Here is a 17,677-nt window from a genome sequence, read left to right as displayed (position 1 = left end):
ACTAAAGAAGAACGGCTGCTTTTTCTGTTGATCCTGAAATTCGGCTACCACATCTCAGTTTTCTCTGTCAACCCATGTGCCTCTGTCTGTAGGTACAACTACCACTTATCAACGGCTAATTAGCAGAACATCCGTTGAAGCTTTCATCCGTTAATGACTTCATCCGTTGAAGCTTTCATCCGTTGATGCATTTATCCGTTGATGCTCTCATCCGTTGAAGGATGTTATCCGTTGAAGCTTTAGAGACATCCGTTGAAGCTTAGCTTCTCATCCGTTGAAGGTCTTTAAGTCATCCGTTGATACCACTTCATTTATACAAAATTACAAGGCATGAAATATTTACAATTGGCCTTCCTATCTGCATATCATCTAGTAGTCAACATGACTTATAGTTTCTCTCAACTTCTAAGAATTACATTTTAAATACAGAGACTGAAATATGCTACAATACTAGACTTATTTCTAAGTAAAGCTACACCATCAACGGATAGCCAAAGTGGTCTTATCCGTTGAGGCTACTGACACTAAATTTCTACTTAAGTATTTTGTTAAACATATCATCAAACTAATGCAATTATATTCCTAACAATCTCCCCCTATTTATGTCTATAAGAATTGTAGGCATAAATTCAGGGTTAACTTGATGATAACAAAACACTTAACAAATATTTGAATTGAAACTAAGTAGAAATATAAAAGTGCTGCAAAAGTGTATGTACTAGGAGGTAATTGAAGATTTACAGTATTTCCAAGGGTGCTCCTCTAGCCTGAGCAAATCATTATTTTCTTCTTTGTTCCCTGGTTTTCTTTCCTAGCCCTTTGTCATTTTCCTCAAATTGGAGTTGGAGTTTCCATCAACCAATGAGGTGATTTGTGAATTTTAGTTCCCCTTTCTTGTATGAGTAAGGTTCTGGGCAAAGCATTTGGTTCCCTCCAAGTCTTCCTTATGTTGGCAATCTTGTTGAGAATTTCAGTCTTGGCTGTTCTGGTAAAGCCAGAATCCTTTTTGATGGCTGAAAAGACTCTGATCAAGGTAGAGTAGCCTTCATTTAGAATCCTGTAGAGAGGCCATGTTCTTTCCCCAGCTCCCTTATATCTGAAAACCAATCTCTCTGGTAGCTGTCTGTAGGCAGCTATTCCCCTTACTTCCTCCAGCTCATCCAGATAGAGATTAATGTCTGAAGCTTCTTTTATGTCACAGATGTGAACATAATCATCTTTAGAAATGGGTGGCTTAGGGTTAGGTTTTTGTTTTTGAGTGAATTTCTTAGAGGTTAGGGGAGGTGTAGATTTAGATTTTCTTTTCTGTTTCTTTGGTAGTGGTAGAGTGGTTAAAAAGGTAGGCAATGTGATGTTGTCCCAATCAATAGGTTCCTCTTTTGGAATGATTGGTTCACCATGGATATTTATAGAGGGATCAGCAACAAAAGGTTTAGGTATGGAAGGTAGTGGTTTAGATATAGATTTGGTCTCTTCAGGGTTATCTTCACTCCTTCTGTGTGCCTTGGCCTTTCTTCTGTTTCCCTTCTGCCATTCCTCTCTTTCTTCCATATTTTCACCAAATATGCTCCCAAGAACCTCATCTAAGTTAGCAATCTTTTCTTCACCCCTGACTTCAATTCCTTTCATTTCTTCAACTTGGCTTGACTTTAGCTGTTTTTCAAGCTTTGCTTGTGCTCTTTTGTCAGCCTTGAGTTTTACAGCTTCTTTCTTCAACCTTCTGGTTTCTTCCCATTTGGCCTTTAGAAATTTGGGATGTCCTTGCATCACACAGATACTCTTTCCCTCTCTATAGATAAAGGCCATGTCCATTCTCTCACCCTTGTCCTTGGTCTCCTTCTTCTTTATGATGCTTGCACTTAGAACTTTGTCTCCATCAGGTTTTGGAAGAGGAAAGTCTACTTCCTGCATCTGAGCAAAGTCTAGGGGATTCTTTGTGGAGTCCATACTGGATCTAGTGTTAGGCTTTAGAACCATAGGTTTTAAATTCTTGAAAGAAGTCTCTCCAACCTTATTTCTCCCTACTGGCTTGAGCTCCATGTTGATTGGTTCAATCTTTGTGCTAAATTTCACAGATGTTGATTTATTTTGTGTAGAACCAAACACCAATTGCAACCTTTCATCAATTCTCCTCCATTGTTCTTTCATTTGTATTTCAGCTGCTGCTAGCTGAATCAAATCAATTCCATCAGGTTTTCCCTTGATTTGAATGATTGGAGAGGTAGTGATGGCAGGAACTAGCACTTTAGATATCTGAATCTTTGTAGAGGGCTCTCCTTCCCCTTCCCTTTTATTCTCCCCCTTTTTGTTATTATCAAGGAGAGGGGTCAAGCCTTGTGCTTTTGCCAGCTGCATTAGGAGATTGGTTTGAGATTGTTGGTTGAGAAGAAGGGTGGCCACAGAATCTTCAATTCCTTGAACTCTGTCTTCCAACTTGGCCAGCCTTTGTTCAGTAACTGATTCCTTTTTCAATCTCGAAACCAAGTCCTGCAAAGTACCATAGGGCATGACTGAATCCAATTTTTCTGAAGTGAAGGATTTCAAGTCAGCAATATCTTTCCTGAGATCATCTAGACTCATATCTTGCTTTACTTTCTGCAACTTCATGAGATGCAGTGAGTCCAAGTGAGCTTGGAGGATAGCCTTGATATTTGCATTTGAAGTGTTCTGAATGGCCTGTTGAATAGTGATGATTTGTTTGACCAAGTGGACATTGAATTCACCTGTTCTATGCTCCTTAGTCAAGGCCCATTCAGGTAGATTAGGAATGGAATTAGGGTCTTCATCTCCCCCTATGTTCATGCTTCCATCAGAAGAAATAGAGTCATCATCATCAGAATTTACTCCAAATTCCTCAGATGGCTCACCAGCTGTAGAAGGCATCCTGTTAATAGCAGCTTTATCCCTTTGAAGAGATTCTGTTGAGTGCACTAGATGTAGTGTCCTCTCTGCCTCCTCATTGCCCTGAGCAGCCAACAGTTGATAGGCTGTCACAGGATGAGTAAAAGTGTCAGCATCCAAGGAAATGTTATCAATTACAGCTTTGTAATGTTGCTGAAATTGTCTTTCCTTTTCAGCATCATCCACAATCATTGACTCATGAGCAATGGCTGGTTCCACCCTTGTATCAACTGTACCTGCTTTTCTCTCTTTTTCTCTATGTTCTTGCATCAGGGGCTCCCCCTGGCTCACACATCTCACTCCCTCACCTTCACCTTCTAAGGTGGTACTCCACTCACTGACTTTTGCCATGCTGGAAGAAATAGCATGCATTTTTGTGCTCTCAATCTCTCCTTTTGCCTGGGAGCAACCCAGCCTCTCACTCAAATTTTCACTCCCTGCCCTCAATCCTAAAAGTGATTGCACAGTATTCATGTCTTCTACACTTGGAATCATTTCAGTTATTTGTGTAGAGACTATCAACGGATGTGGAATATCCGTTGAAGTTGAAACTGTTGTTATCAACGGATAACTGCTGTTAAGCTTATCCGTTGAAGAGCAACCACTTGTCAACGGATGAGTGATATCCGTTGAAGAAGGAAAAGAAGATGAAATTGAAAGTGATATAATTGTTGAATCTGTATAGATTGATTTGATATGTGTTGATACAGATCCTTCAATTATATCTGAAAGAATTTGCGGGTGATCCAACAAATCATCTAAAAGATGATGATCACCTGTATTTGAGTGGGGCTCCTCCCTGAGTTGTAAAGAGGGAGAATCAGGAATTGATGGGAATAACATATCCACATCCAGAGATGGTGAAGAAGTATTTGGTGATTGATGTGTAGTTATTGTGAGAGAATGGGGCTGTGACTCCACATTTATTGGAGTCACATCAAACTGAGTTTGAGAAGGCACAGAGACAGATGGATGTATCTGTGCAGTGTGTGCACCCTGTGTAGAAGATTGGGTTCTAGCCTTCTTCCTTCTAATAAAAGCTTTTGTAGGTGAGTGTTTGGCTTTAGTGTCCCTCCCTCTTTTGTTCTGTGTTCCTGGTTGGGAACTCTTTTCAATAGTAACATCCTTTTGGGAGGATGCTACTAGGGATGTGCTAGAAACCTTTTCAACCACCACAGCTTTTTGAGAAACTGGGGCTTGGCTAGCTTGGGAAGCACTCAACTCTCCTTCCTTATCCTGGGGGTTTCTTTGATGTTCACCCCTCCCCTCACCACTCACACCCTGTTCACTTCCCTCAGGGTTAATGGTTGTTGTTACAACTGTTGTCTTTTGAGAAACAACAGAGGTGGTTTTCTTTGTCTTGGATTTTGAAAGTTTAGATTTGGTGACCTTGGTAGAAATCTGTTGGGGCATTGACACAGATTTCATGGCCACACTAGAAGATAAAGAAATAGAGGGGTTGGAAGAAGTAGGAGTTGTAGAAGCAATTACCTCACCTACCTGGGGTGCATTCATGATTGGTAAATATACCAATTGCACACTGCTGTTTAGATCCATTCTCTTCAAGTCTGCAAGAACTCTTTTCTCTTGTGCCCAGCACTTGAGTTTATTATTCTCATTGATTATGACTAAACCTTCATCAACATGGTTAGCCAATAACATAAAGAATCTAGCATAATAGATGTTATTAGGTCTATTAGCTTTGTTACCTAATCTAGTACCTAATTCTAGCATCACATAGTTGCTAAAGTTAAAGTACCTATCAGAAACAAGCATATAGAACATATTAACAAGAGATGAAGTTATGGCATCAAAATTACTAATTTTCCCAGAGAAAACCTTTATGAAGGCATCCCCAAGAAAACTCCATTCTTTCCTAAGGCCTTTTCGTCTAATACCCCCTAAATTAGCAGAGTTAAGAGAGTAACCTATGGAATCTAACATGCTGGATACATCACTATCAGTGTGTGGTGTCATGGCATTGTTCTCAGGTAATTTAAAACATGCTTGTAAGTCATCACAGTTAATACAGTGATTTTTACCTTTGAGAGTGAAGGAGATAGTCATATCCATGGAGTTGAACTCAGCAGTTGTCCAAATCTCCTCAACTACTTCACAGAAAATCGTTGGGGCTTCCAGCATTGCATAGCTAAGTTTACAGTTTTTGATGAAGTCCATCATTTTGTGATAATCTGAGTGGGCTTCATTCTTTTCTACCAGAGCTATGAAATTGTTCTTCTCGTAGATGAACCCAGATTGAGACATAATCTTCACGACTGGTGCCATTGTTGTGAGTAGAAATTGCAGAGAATAACTTGAAGGTTTTGCAGAGAGAAAATGGTAAATGCTTGAAATTCTAAGAAAGCGTAAAGTAATAATGAACAATCAGAAGGGCTTATATGCTTTCAAAGAAAAAGAAATAAATAAAGGATTAATCAATAAGTAGGTGTTAGTGAATTTCAGCCGTTTAAGAATAAACTGTAAGTATTCTAATAACTACCTTTAAAACCAATACATACAGATGTATGTATGGTATCAACGGTTAAGAAAATAGAATCAACGGCTGTGAAACACCTCAAACGTCTGATGTGACATTTCAACGGATAATGTAAATTGTCATCCGTTGAAAGGTACTTCAGCTTTATCCGTTGACGGATAAAAGTTCCAGAGATATACTTGTCTTTCAACGGATAATGAATATCCGTTGATAGAGCAATTTTGACTTTCAACGGATAGGGAACATCCGTTGATGGAATAAACTTTGTTAAAAGTCAAATTTGTTCTAGCAACTTATATATTTCAGGCTTCTCATCAAATTGCAAAGAAGACATGAATTTTAAGAGTAATTAAGCATACCTAGCTCACTTACCAATCTTGTGAATGTTGATTCATCAAGTGGCTTGGTAAATATGTCAGCAATTTGTTGTTCACTTGGAACAAAATGTAGTTCCACTGTACCATTCATGACATGCTCCCTAATGAAGTGGTACTTGATATCAATGTGCTTGGTCCTTGAGTGCTGTACAGGATTCTCTGTTATGGCTATGGCACTTGTGTTGTCACAAAAGATAGGTATTCTATCAACATGAAGTCCATAATCAAGGAGTTGATTCCTCATCCATAACATTTGAGAACAGCAACTTCCAGCAGCAATGTATTCAGCCTCAGCTGTAGAAGTAGAGACTGAATTTTGCTTTTTGCTAAACCATGATACAAGCTTGTTTCCCAGGAATTGGCAGGAGCCTGTTGTACTTTTCCTGTCTATTTTGCAACCTGCATAGTCTGCATCTGAATAACCAATTAGATCAAAGCCAGATTCTCTAGGATACCAAATTCCTAAATTTGGTGTACCCTTGAGATATCTGAAAATTCTCTTGATAGCAATTAAGTGAGACTCCCTAGGATCAGCTTGAAATCTAGCACACAGACATGTAGCAAACATTATATCTGGTCTGCTAGCAGTTAAATATAAAAGTGAACCAACCATGCCTCTATAACTTGTAATGTCCACAGACCTTTCAGTCTTATTTAATTCAAGTTTGGTGGCAGTGGCCATGGGAGTTTTTGCAGATGAGCATTCCATTAAGTCAAACTTCTTTAAAAGATCATAAATATATTTAGTTTGACTAATGAAAATTCCATCACTAACTTGTTTAACTTGTAAACCAAGAAAATAGGTTAGTTCTCCCATTAGGCTCATTTCATATTTACTTTGCATTAGCTTAGCAAACTTTTTGCAAAGTTTATCATCTATAGAGCCAAATATTATGTCATCTACATAAATTTGAACAAGTATACTAGAGCCATTAACATCCCTAAAGAAGAGAGTTTTATCAACAGTACCTCTAGTGAAGTGATTCTCCAAAAGAAATTTTGATAAGGTTTCATACCAGGCTCTAGGTGCTTGCTTCAGTCCATAGAGTGCTTTCAACAGATAATACACATAGTCTGGAAAATTTGGATCTTCAAATCCTGGAGGTTGACTTACATAGACTTCTTCCTCTAATTTCCCATTTAGAAATGCACTCTTGACATCCATTTGATAGACTTTGAAATTGGCATGGGCTGCATGGGCTAGAAATATTCTGATGGCTTCAAGTCTTGCAACAGGAGCATATGTTTCATCAAAATCTATTCCCTCTTGCTGAGAATAGCCTTTAGCAACCAGTCTGGCTTTATTCTTTATGATAATGCCATTGTCATCCATCTTGTTTCTGAATACCCACTTTGTGTCAATAGGACTCTTGTTCTTTGGTTTGGGTACCAGCTTCCAAACTTGGTTTCTCTCAAATTGGTTTAGCTCTTCCTGCATAGCTAATATCCAATCTGGATCCAATAGAGCTTCTTCCACTTTCTTAGGTTCCTCCTGAGATAGAAAACTACTGTACAGACATTCATCTTGAGTAGCTCTTCTTGTTTGCACTTTAGATGATGCATCACCAATGATCAGTTCAAAGGGATGATTCTTGGTCCATTTCCTTTGTGGTGGAAGATGTGCTCTAGATGAGGTGGCCTCAGTATTGTCATGATGTGAGACAGAGTGTTGACTAGTTGAAACTCCCCCTGAGTTGTTGGTCCTTTGCAGGGAACTTGGAGTTCTATCAACTGATGATGTAAATCGATTATCCGTTGATGAACTATGATCAACGGATGCTTCATTTTGTACTTCAACGGATGGTGCACTATGTCTTTCAACGGATACTGCATTGCTTCTATCAATGGATGCAGTATTTTGTGCATTATCCAGGGGCATGTTTTGAATCCCTTTTGAAGTGTCATCTCCATCAGTCTCCTCTTCACTATCATCACAATATATCTCAATATTGTCAAATTTGAGTCTCTCATTATGTCCCTCATCTGTTAGTCCATCAATCTTTTTATCATCAAACACAACATGCACAGATTCCATAACAATGTTGGTTCTTAGATTGTAGACCCTATAAGATTTTCCAGCTGAATAACCAACAAATATTCCTTCATCAGCCTTTGCATCAAACTTCCCTTTATGGTCAGATTGATTCCTCAGTATAAAGCATTTACATCCAAAGACATGAAGAAAGTTTAGAGTTGGTTTTCTTCTCTTGAACAACTGATAAGGAGTCATGCCTTTAGCTTGATTGATCAAAGAAATATTCTGAGTGAAGCAGGCACAATTAACAGCTTCAGCCCAGAAATATGTTGGTAACTTTGATTCTTCAAGCATTGTTCTGGCAGCTTCAATTAAAGATCTGTTCTTTCTTTCAACAACCCCATTTTGCTGAGGTGTTCTTGGAGCTGAGAACTCATGCATGATTCCATTTTCTTCACAGAACAGCCTTAATGTCAAATTCTTGAACTCAGTTCCATTGTCACTCCTGATATTTCTAACCTTCAAGTCAGGATGATTGTTGACTTGCCTGATGTGATTGATAATGATTTCACTTGCTTCATCCTTTGATCCAAGAAAACAGACCCATGAGAACTTAGAGAAATCATCTACAATCACTAAGCAATATCTTTTTCTTGCTATTGACAATACATTGACTGGTCCAAACAAATCCATATGTAGCAGCTGTAATGGTTCATCAATTGTTGTTTCAAGCTTCTTCTGAAATGATGCTTTCCTTTGTTTGCCTTTCTGACAAGCATCACACAGACCATCCCTTGAGAATTCAACAAGAGGAATTCCTCTTACTAAGTCCTTTTTGACTAGATCATTCATTGTTTTGAAATTCAAATGGGATAGCTTCTTGTGCCATAGCCAACTCTCAACTGAACTTGCTTTGCTGAAGAGACAAGTAATAGATTCTGCATCTGTAGAGTTGAAGTCAGCTAAGTACACATTTCCTTTTCTAACTCCAGTTAGAACCACTTTGTTGTCTTCCTTACTAGTGACAACACAGGCTTCAGAATTGAAGGAAACTGTATTCCCTCTATCACATAGTTGACTGATACTCAGTAAGTTGTGCTTGAGACCATCAACTAATGCAACTTCTTCAATGATGACATTCCTTGTTGAAATCAAGCCATATCCCATAGTAAACCCTTTGCTGTCATCTCCAAAGGTTATGCTGGGGCCAACTCTCTCTTTAAACTCTGTGAGCAGGGAGAAATCTCCAGTCATGTGTCTTGAACAGCCACTGTCCAAGTACCATAGATTTCTTCTATTTTCCTGCACACCACAAAATCAATCAATTTGATTTTGGTACCCAAGTTTCCTTGGGTCCATTCTTGTTAGCCTTTCTCCTAGACTTCATTCCTCCTGCATCTTTAGACTTAGGTGAGTTTGAGTCAACCTTGGTCTTAGATGTGGTTGGTTGAGGTGTAGGGTTAGTCACAACATTATCCATCACATTTATAGAATTATTAGGCATGGATTGTGCATACATGTTATTCCACATTGGCATATTGTATGGCATTTGAGGCATACTGAATGCAGCAAGATAAGGATTGTTAAAATATGGCATGTTTGCAAAATGTGCATAAGGATTTTGTTGAGACATAACAGGCATAGCATGTAGAGGTGATACAGACATGTTAGGCATGGAAGAGGGTACAGTTATGGGAGATTTCTTAATAGATTTACAGTTAGCAGATAGATGATTAACACTACTACAATGCACACAGCTTTTTCTAGGAGCATACTTGTCAGGTGTGTAATTGTTATGTTTGTTAACTCCTACCTTCCCATTTCTGTTGGATTTCCTTTTGGATTCCTTTTTATCCTCAACCATCTTGAGCCTATTGTTTAACTGTTCTAAGGTCATGTGCCCTACATTCACCTTTCTGACATCTTTGGATGTGCTTGCTCCTTCTTTGACAAAGTTCTTTGAAGTTGAACCAAACTTTTTGTTGAGTTTCTTTAGATTTTCTCTTTTAGAAACATCTGCCTGTTTTAATTGAGGAACCTTCAACGGATGTTCCTTTTCTTCCTTCAACGGATAACTTTCATCATCCGTTGATTCCACATCCGTTGACAGTCCATCAATTAATTCCAGTTTCTTTTTATTTTTATCCCAGGCAGTTTCACAGAATGATTCAATTCCTTGGACTTTGGCAATTTGAGCACTTACATCCCTAGATGTTTTCCAGGCTTTAATCACCTCTTGCTCTTTCTCTAATTGATTGGAAAGTATTTCTACTTTCTTAACAGATTCAGCTAGTTCATTTTCAACAGATATACAATGCAATTTGGTTTTCTCTAGGTCAATCAACTTATTTTCTAACACAGTATTTCTATTACTTAAAAACAGATTGTTCTCTTTGATCCTACTATTTTCTTTAGCAAGAGATTTAAGAGACACACGCAAATGATACAATTCAGTAGACATGTCATTGAAAGCATCATTGCACTCTTCTTTAGTAAGCTGTGTTAAATCAGTAGTGATTACCTGATTGCTTGATGAACTAACTTCGTTTTCTTCAGAATCAGCCATGAGAGCAAGGTTGACATAATCCACATCTTCATCCTCTTCATCTCCATCAGCTGCCCAGTCCTTTTCTTGAGTGATGAAAGCCCTTTCCTTCTGTTTGAGTAGATCAAAATATTTCTTTTTGTAATCTACTTGTTCAAATTTCTTCTTTTCAGTGGTTGGCTTTCTGCACTCACTTGCAAAGTGTCCACTTATACCACAATTAAAACACTTGAACTTGGATTTGTCCACCATGTTCTTATAGGGTTTAGTGGCTCTAGTGTTTTTCCTGAACTTCATCTTTGCAAATCTCCTGGACAGAAATGCAAGATGCTCATCAATACCATCAGAGTCATCTTGACTGGAGTTGTCTTCATTTTCAGCAACTTGCTCTTTACCCTTGTCTGATTCTGGATTTCTTACACCATCTTTGGAGCTTGATGTAGATCTCACAGTTTCTTTTCTGCATTCTTTCTCATTTTCAGCTACCAATGCAACTGAACCTCCTTTCTTTCTCCCCCTCTCCAATACCTCATCCTGTTCCAACTCTAGTTCATAAGTCTTCAAGATTCCATATAATCTTTCAAGAGTAAAGTCCTTATAATCCTGAGAGTTTCTTAAGGAAACAGTCATGGGTTTCCATTCCTTTGGTAAGGATCTCAAAAATTTAAGATTTGAATCCTTCACCTGGTACACTCTACCATACAGCTTCAGTCCATTCAACAGCTTTTGGAATCTATTAAATATGTCATTTAAAGATTCATTCTCTTCAAAATGAAAGTACTCATACTGTTGAATGAGAAGCTGCATTTTGTTCTCTTTTACTTGTTCTGTACCTTCACACAGCAACTGAACTGTGTCCCAAACCTCTTTGGCAGTTGAACAATTTATCACATTATCAAACATATCCTTGTCAAGACCATTAAACAAAATGTTCATAGCCTTCTTATCCTTGTGGACTTCTTCTGTGTCTTCCATTGTCCATTCTGCTCTAGGTTTTGGAATGGATTGACCAACAGCAATTGTGGCCGTAGCAACTGTGGCTACTTTGTGGGGAATGTGAGGACCATCCTCAATGCAGTTTACATAACCTTCATCTTGGGAGAGTAGATGAAGGTGCATTTTCACCTTCCAGTGGTGATAACTGTCTTTGTCAAGAACTGGGATCTTTACTCCAATATCCTTCTTACTCATCTTTGTTAGATTCCAAGATCTTTAAACTCTTTGTGTGTCAAGAGCTGGCTCTGATACCAATTGTTATTCCTAGAGGACTAACAATGAGATTTACAGAAGGGGGGTTGAATGTAAATCTCAAAACTTTTTCAGGTTTTGAGAAGTTTATTAAAGCAGTGTGTTCTAGATGAACAAGTGTATGAATTGCTTTGAGCTAATGCAGACAGATATATATTCAAACACAAAATGTAAAGAACACAACAAACTTTAAAAACTTTTCTGGTGGATTTGTTGTTCCACCAGAGATGGTATATTAGAAAATCTGTGTTCAACAATGTTGATCACAGCTGCATCCTAGTACAAACTAGATGAATTTTCTCTCAAGATATTTCTTAACAGCTCTGGAAAATCTCTCTCTAATTACTAGCTTCTTCTTGGTTTATATATTACCAAGTGTACAAGTGAAAAACAATATAAAATTACAATAGTAAAATAAGTTCTTCACTTGCTTCTTTTCCTGTTCACTCCAGTACTTTGTTGACTATTGCATCTTTGTACTAAAGAAGAACGGCTGCTTTTTCTGTTGATCCTGAAATTCGGCTACCACATCTCAGTTTTCTCTGTCAACCCATGTGCCTCTGTCTGTAGGTACAACTACCACTTATCAACGGCTAATTAGCAGAACATCCGTTGAAGCTTTCATCCGTTAATGACTTCATCCGTTGAAGCTTTCATCCGTTGATGCATTTATCCGTTGATGCTCTCATCCGTTGAAGGATGTTATCCGTTGAAGCTTTAGAGACATCCGTTGAAGCTTAGCTTCTCATCCGTTGAAGGTCTTTAAGTCATCCGTTGATACCACTTCATTTATACAAAATTACAAGGCATGAAATATTTACAATTGGCCTTCCTATCTGCATATCATCTAGTAGTCAACATGACTTATAGTTTCTCTCAACTTCTAAGAATTACATTTTAAATACAGAGACTGAAATATGCTACAATACTAGACTTATTTCTAAGTAAAGCTACACCATCAACGGATAGCCAAAGTGGTCTTATCCGTTGAGGCTACTGACACTAAATTTCTACTTAAGTATTTTGTTAAACATATCATCAAACTAATGCACATATATTCCTAACATGTAGTCAACCCAGTAGCTCTGTCTCCTAAATAGATGAGTAGTATTTAAACCGAGACAACTGCTAGCCCCCATACATCATCTCAAAAAGATGTAATGGCTGAAAAGGCACATAAACAGTTACTAGATTCATTCTCTCAACAGGGTGCGTCTATTGAAATTTGCCTGTCGGCCAGGGTATCCAATGTAGTGTCACCACTTCAAACATAAACAATTCTTGATGCACAAGGAGAGGTTACACACACAAAGGATGAGTTGACGGAAACAAGAGTTTCGACCATTTTAAGGTCAGATTCGATTGTTCAAGGTTCGTTAATGGACCAATTGCCTTTATAGGTGTTAGGAGGGGATACTAATCCATAAGCCATATGTCAGTGGTCAGTGTCTACCTCCCCAGGCTTAAATCCCCTGGATGCATCTGCGGATAGTGGATCTGACATAGGTGCAGATCGGCAACTTGTTGACAATGATTCAGATATTACCTGATGAGTCACAAGGAAATGTCTTCACATGCATTAGAAGGGAACTTTGATCTTTATGCTAAATTCTTTGGATCATTGTTTACCTTCCCAGAATTCAAATCTGGAACCCTAAAAGGGAAACTAGCAACTTGTAGATTATGACTCAGATTCATCTGACGAGTTTAACAAGGATGGGGATTTGCGAACTCCCATTGCACCACCTATGACCTCCTTAAGGATGGCTAAGGTGATTTTCCTTGCAGGTACAGCTGGATTATGGATCTATGAGAGAAGAGTGATACACTTGTGAGAATGAGTGTAAACACGAGTGGAGAGAAGAGTGAAACACATGTGAGGTACACTAAACAGAATCACACACTCACAGTGAGGAAGAAAGAGAAACTACTTGTTATTTTTTTTCCAACCAAGTGAAATATGAGAACTTCTTCAGACGACGACATACATTCCTTCACTAAGGGGGAGATAAAAGCTTAAGTAATAGATTGGAGGATTCCTCAACTAAGGGGGAGAAATAGAAGGGAGTAAGAAAAAGATCCTACATGTACACTACACCACACCATTGTTGTTTGTAACTACGGATCCTATTGTACGGGAGAGGTGGTAAACACAAGGTGATTTTCTAGTAAGGGAAGAAGCTGTTTTCAAAAGGGGAGTACCATTGGTTTTTATCTGCGGATCCTATTGTACGGGAGAGGTGGTAAACGAAGGTGATCTTCTTTAATCAGTTGATTCTCATAGGGGAGAAGCAAGAGAGATATGGGCTTCTCAACAGGAAATGTGGTTGTACAAATGAAGATGGAACTACTTGAAGATATGTTCAGTCTAGAGGAACATCTGCTTGGAATCTGGAAAATGTTAAATCTAGTCCAGAACTTTTCTACTATTTACTTTATATTTCTTTTTATATCTTTTTCTTATTTGTTAGTTGAGTTATCCTCTAGGTATTTGTGTGTTATTATTTAACAAACAAATAGGGGGAGATTGTAAGTCATATGTCATAGCCTATTTGTATATTCGAGGATTCAACTCAACTCAAATAAGAATGTAATAAGTAAATAGTGGATCGACCGTCAGAGAGATCTCGCAAAGTAATATCTGTCAAAGGATTCAGAAACAAGGTTCATCTACAGACTTGAGGAATTAATTCACTGGAAGAAGTTCAAGAAATTGATCATGCCTCAGTGATATAAATCAAGAGTGTGGATTTAATCAAGTGACAGAGATCTCGTCAGAGTATCATTAATTACAAGGATTTAATCTGAAGAAAATCAAAGTATCAAAGTCAAGACATAAAGAAACGTCACGGAAGTTAGTCACTCATGGACCAGACAGTACATCGAGTGTCAACATTGAAGTGGTGGAATTGATTCATAATTGACTGTGATTATCAGAAGATTTTCAGAAGAATGGTTGCTGCTCAAGATTAGTATTAATTCTCTATTAATTAATTAAGTCATATAATTTAATTAAGAAAATAAATTATATCTGCAAAGATTAATTTATTTATTAATTGAATTAATTGATTAATTAATTCTGAATTAATATTAAGATTTTTCAGAATTGTTTTTTGAATTAAAATCAGTTTAAATCAGCAAGACAATTGAAAATGAACTAGCATGACAATCTGGATTGTCATACCGATTGTCATGCCAAGTCATTTCAATTGTCATACCGAAAGTTACACTGGGAGGAGGATTGTCTTGCCAATTCATTCTGATTGTCTTGCTAGTTCAATCAATAGTCTCACCGAAAGTCTTGCTAGCTCAATGGATTTTCTTGCTAGCTCAATGGATTGTCTTGCTGAGCTAAAATGATTGTCTTGCCAACAAATCAGGTGGTTGTTTTATTATTTAAAACAACAGAAGCAACAGAAGTCAATCATCCATCCGAAAACAGTTCAAGAACAAAGAAAAGCAGAAGCTGAAAAATATATCATCTCTTCTCTGCTAAAATCAAGATCACAATTTCTAGCTAGTAAAGTTAAATCCAAACCACTAGAAATCATTATCTTGTTCTTGTGTAATAATCTAGCGGATCAAAATCCCTAAAACTTAATCTCAAATCGCGTTTAGCATTTGATTCTAATTATTGCAAAAATAGAAAAAGTTCAAGTCGAATTTATTCTAAATTTGTGATAATTAATTTGAGATTAATTCCTTGTAATCGATACAGTTGTTGTAACACCTTTCAAGTTTAATAATATTTTTATTTAACTTGAATTTTGTTTCACATTTTTTTTATTCCGCATTTTATTAGATTATTCGGTACTGTTTGTATTCAACCCCCCCTTCTACAAACACATTGGGACCTAACATATATATTGTAGTGTGAGTTGTGTGGTTGTAAGAGTTTAGATGGCGTGGCTTCCAAAACTCCTGACCCCGGGTTTTGGGGCGCTATAATACCCTAACGGTCACTTACGGTCGCTTATACGCTTAACGATTTGCGTTAATCGCTCGCGTACCCTCAGCTCCACTAATTTTAATAAATTAACCGGTACGAATTTTAAGGCGACTCTTTCACGAGAACTTTACTAACTGCCTTATTCACTTGACATAATTCTCTCGTGTTTCGTTTAATCATTTAAGGGTCTCAATTATGGTCTCAAAGTTACTAGAAGTTTCGGGGTTCGCTCGCGAAACACCGATACTTAAAATGGTCGTTTCTCATCGCTCGTAACTTGGATTTAGGCGAACGACATATCAAAACGAAGCTCGTAACATGAACTATCTGAACATGGCAAAGGTCAGAATCTTACAGTGAGTTCACGAGTCCTAAAGTTAAGAACAAAAACAGTCTAAGGTAAATCGGGCATTACGACGGCTATGTTTACGTGATTTCCCAAAATTTTACCAAATCAATTCAACATCAAACCACCATCAATCAATCCCAATACAACCATATGACAATATAACTCATCAACCAACATTAAACCATTAAACTAAGCCCAAATCGTACCAAGAATCATCAAGAACAACTAGTGCTACTATTTACTCCCAAAATCAACAAAAACACTTAACAATTAAGATCTCAACATGACAAAACAACTACTACACTTAATCTATCATTCCATCATCATAACCATTTATACTAAATAACTTAATACTAAGATCATGAAGAGTTATACCTTCCTTGAAGCTTTTAATCAATGAAAGATCCTTGGAAAGTTTATAGGAGACTAGATCCACCTTTAAACAACCTTGATCTTTTAATCAAAATCAAGAAACACAAAGTTAGATCTTGAAGTTACTATTCACCCTAAACTTTTAGGAATTGTTTAACTAGGTAAACCTTGGAATCTTGGATCCAAACTTATAGCATAACTAATTTATGAATTATGGAAGCTAAGGAAACAAACCTTATAATTTTTGAAGGTGTGTAGCTTGAGTTTTGAAAAACTCCTCCTTGTTTTAAGAAGAAAGGCCGAAGCAAATGAAGGAGAAGAAGAAGAAAAAGCTTCTTTGATGCTTGCTTGGTTGACTTGTGAGTTGTTTTATTTGATTGATTAATTAGAATTTACCATGGTAAAAAAAATGCTTGACTAATAATCAACCAACTCAAAATATCTACAAGTCATGCTTATGTCATCTTGTTTGTGTCATCTTTTAACACATGTCTTCTCCTTGTGGTGTGATGACATCACCATCCACTAACCTCTTTGATTAAACCTTAATTACTTGGTTAATGACCGCTTATCTGTTATACGGTTCGCTTAACTTTCGTTCTCGTTCGTCATTTGAGGGATCATATCCGAGATGTTATTACTTGGATCCCCTCAACCTTTCTCAATATTTTATATTTCTTTTATGATCCTCTCTAATAATCCTTGAATTTAAATCATTTTAATCATGTTACCTTATACTCAATTCTTTCGGTATCTGGTGGATTTTCGAGAAAAATCAAAGTGTTCGAATTTGGATTCTGATGACCTTTACATACACTCATTTACTTTATGGAATACTAATACGATCTTAAAATTTCTATAACAGTACTACTATATAGCGTGGTTTGAAATTTTTTCTTAATCAGCATAGTCAGCAAAAGTAACTATTCATCAGGATTTTAAAAATTTCCAAAAATTGGGGTTATTACACTCATCATGGTATAATCCGGGTTTCACTTGATCAATGAGTAGACTATCGTTAGGGATGATCATCAAACCCACACCGCATCGCAAAATGCGATTTTTATGTTTATGTGGTGCGGTTGCGGTTTCAGTTTTTGACAAATTGCATGGTGCAGTGCAGTTTGACATTTTAACATTACGGTTCAAACCGCACCGCAATTATATATTTATATAAAATTAATTATATATATAATATAATATATATATAGATATATTTATATATTATAGATTCATTTCTTGTTTACTATAGGTTTGCCTTATAAATGCTAGCTTACATATTATAAATTACTGATATTTTTTTATTTTTAATCAAAAATATATTATTTTAACTTCTTTTTTAGCTAAATTTTTATTATATTTGTATGTAAATATTAATATTTTGAATAAATAAACCGCACAAATCGCACCACACTGCACCGTATTTTCGTGGTGCGGTTTATGCAGTTTTTGAGGTTACAGGGT

The sequence above is a fragment of the Apium graveolens genome, chromosome 6 (genome assembly GCF_009905375.1).
Source record: "Apium graveolens cultivar Ventura chromosome 6, ASM990537v1, whole genome shotgun sequence".
In the NCBI taxonomy this organism is placed as follows: Eukaryota; Viridiplantae; Streptophyta; class Magnoliopsida; order Apiales; family Apiaceae; genus Apium; species Apium graveolens.
The sequence above is the reverse complement of the archived record's forward strand: the minus strand, read 5'-3'. Positions refer to the sequence as shown.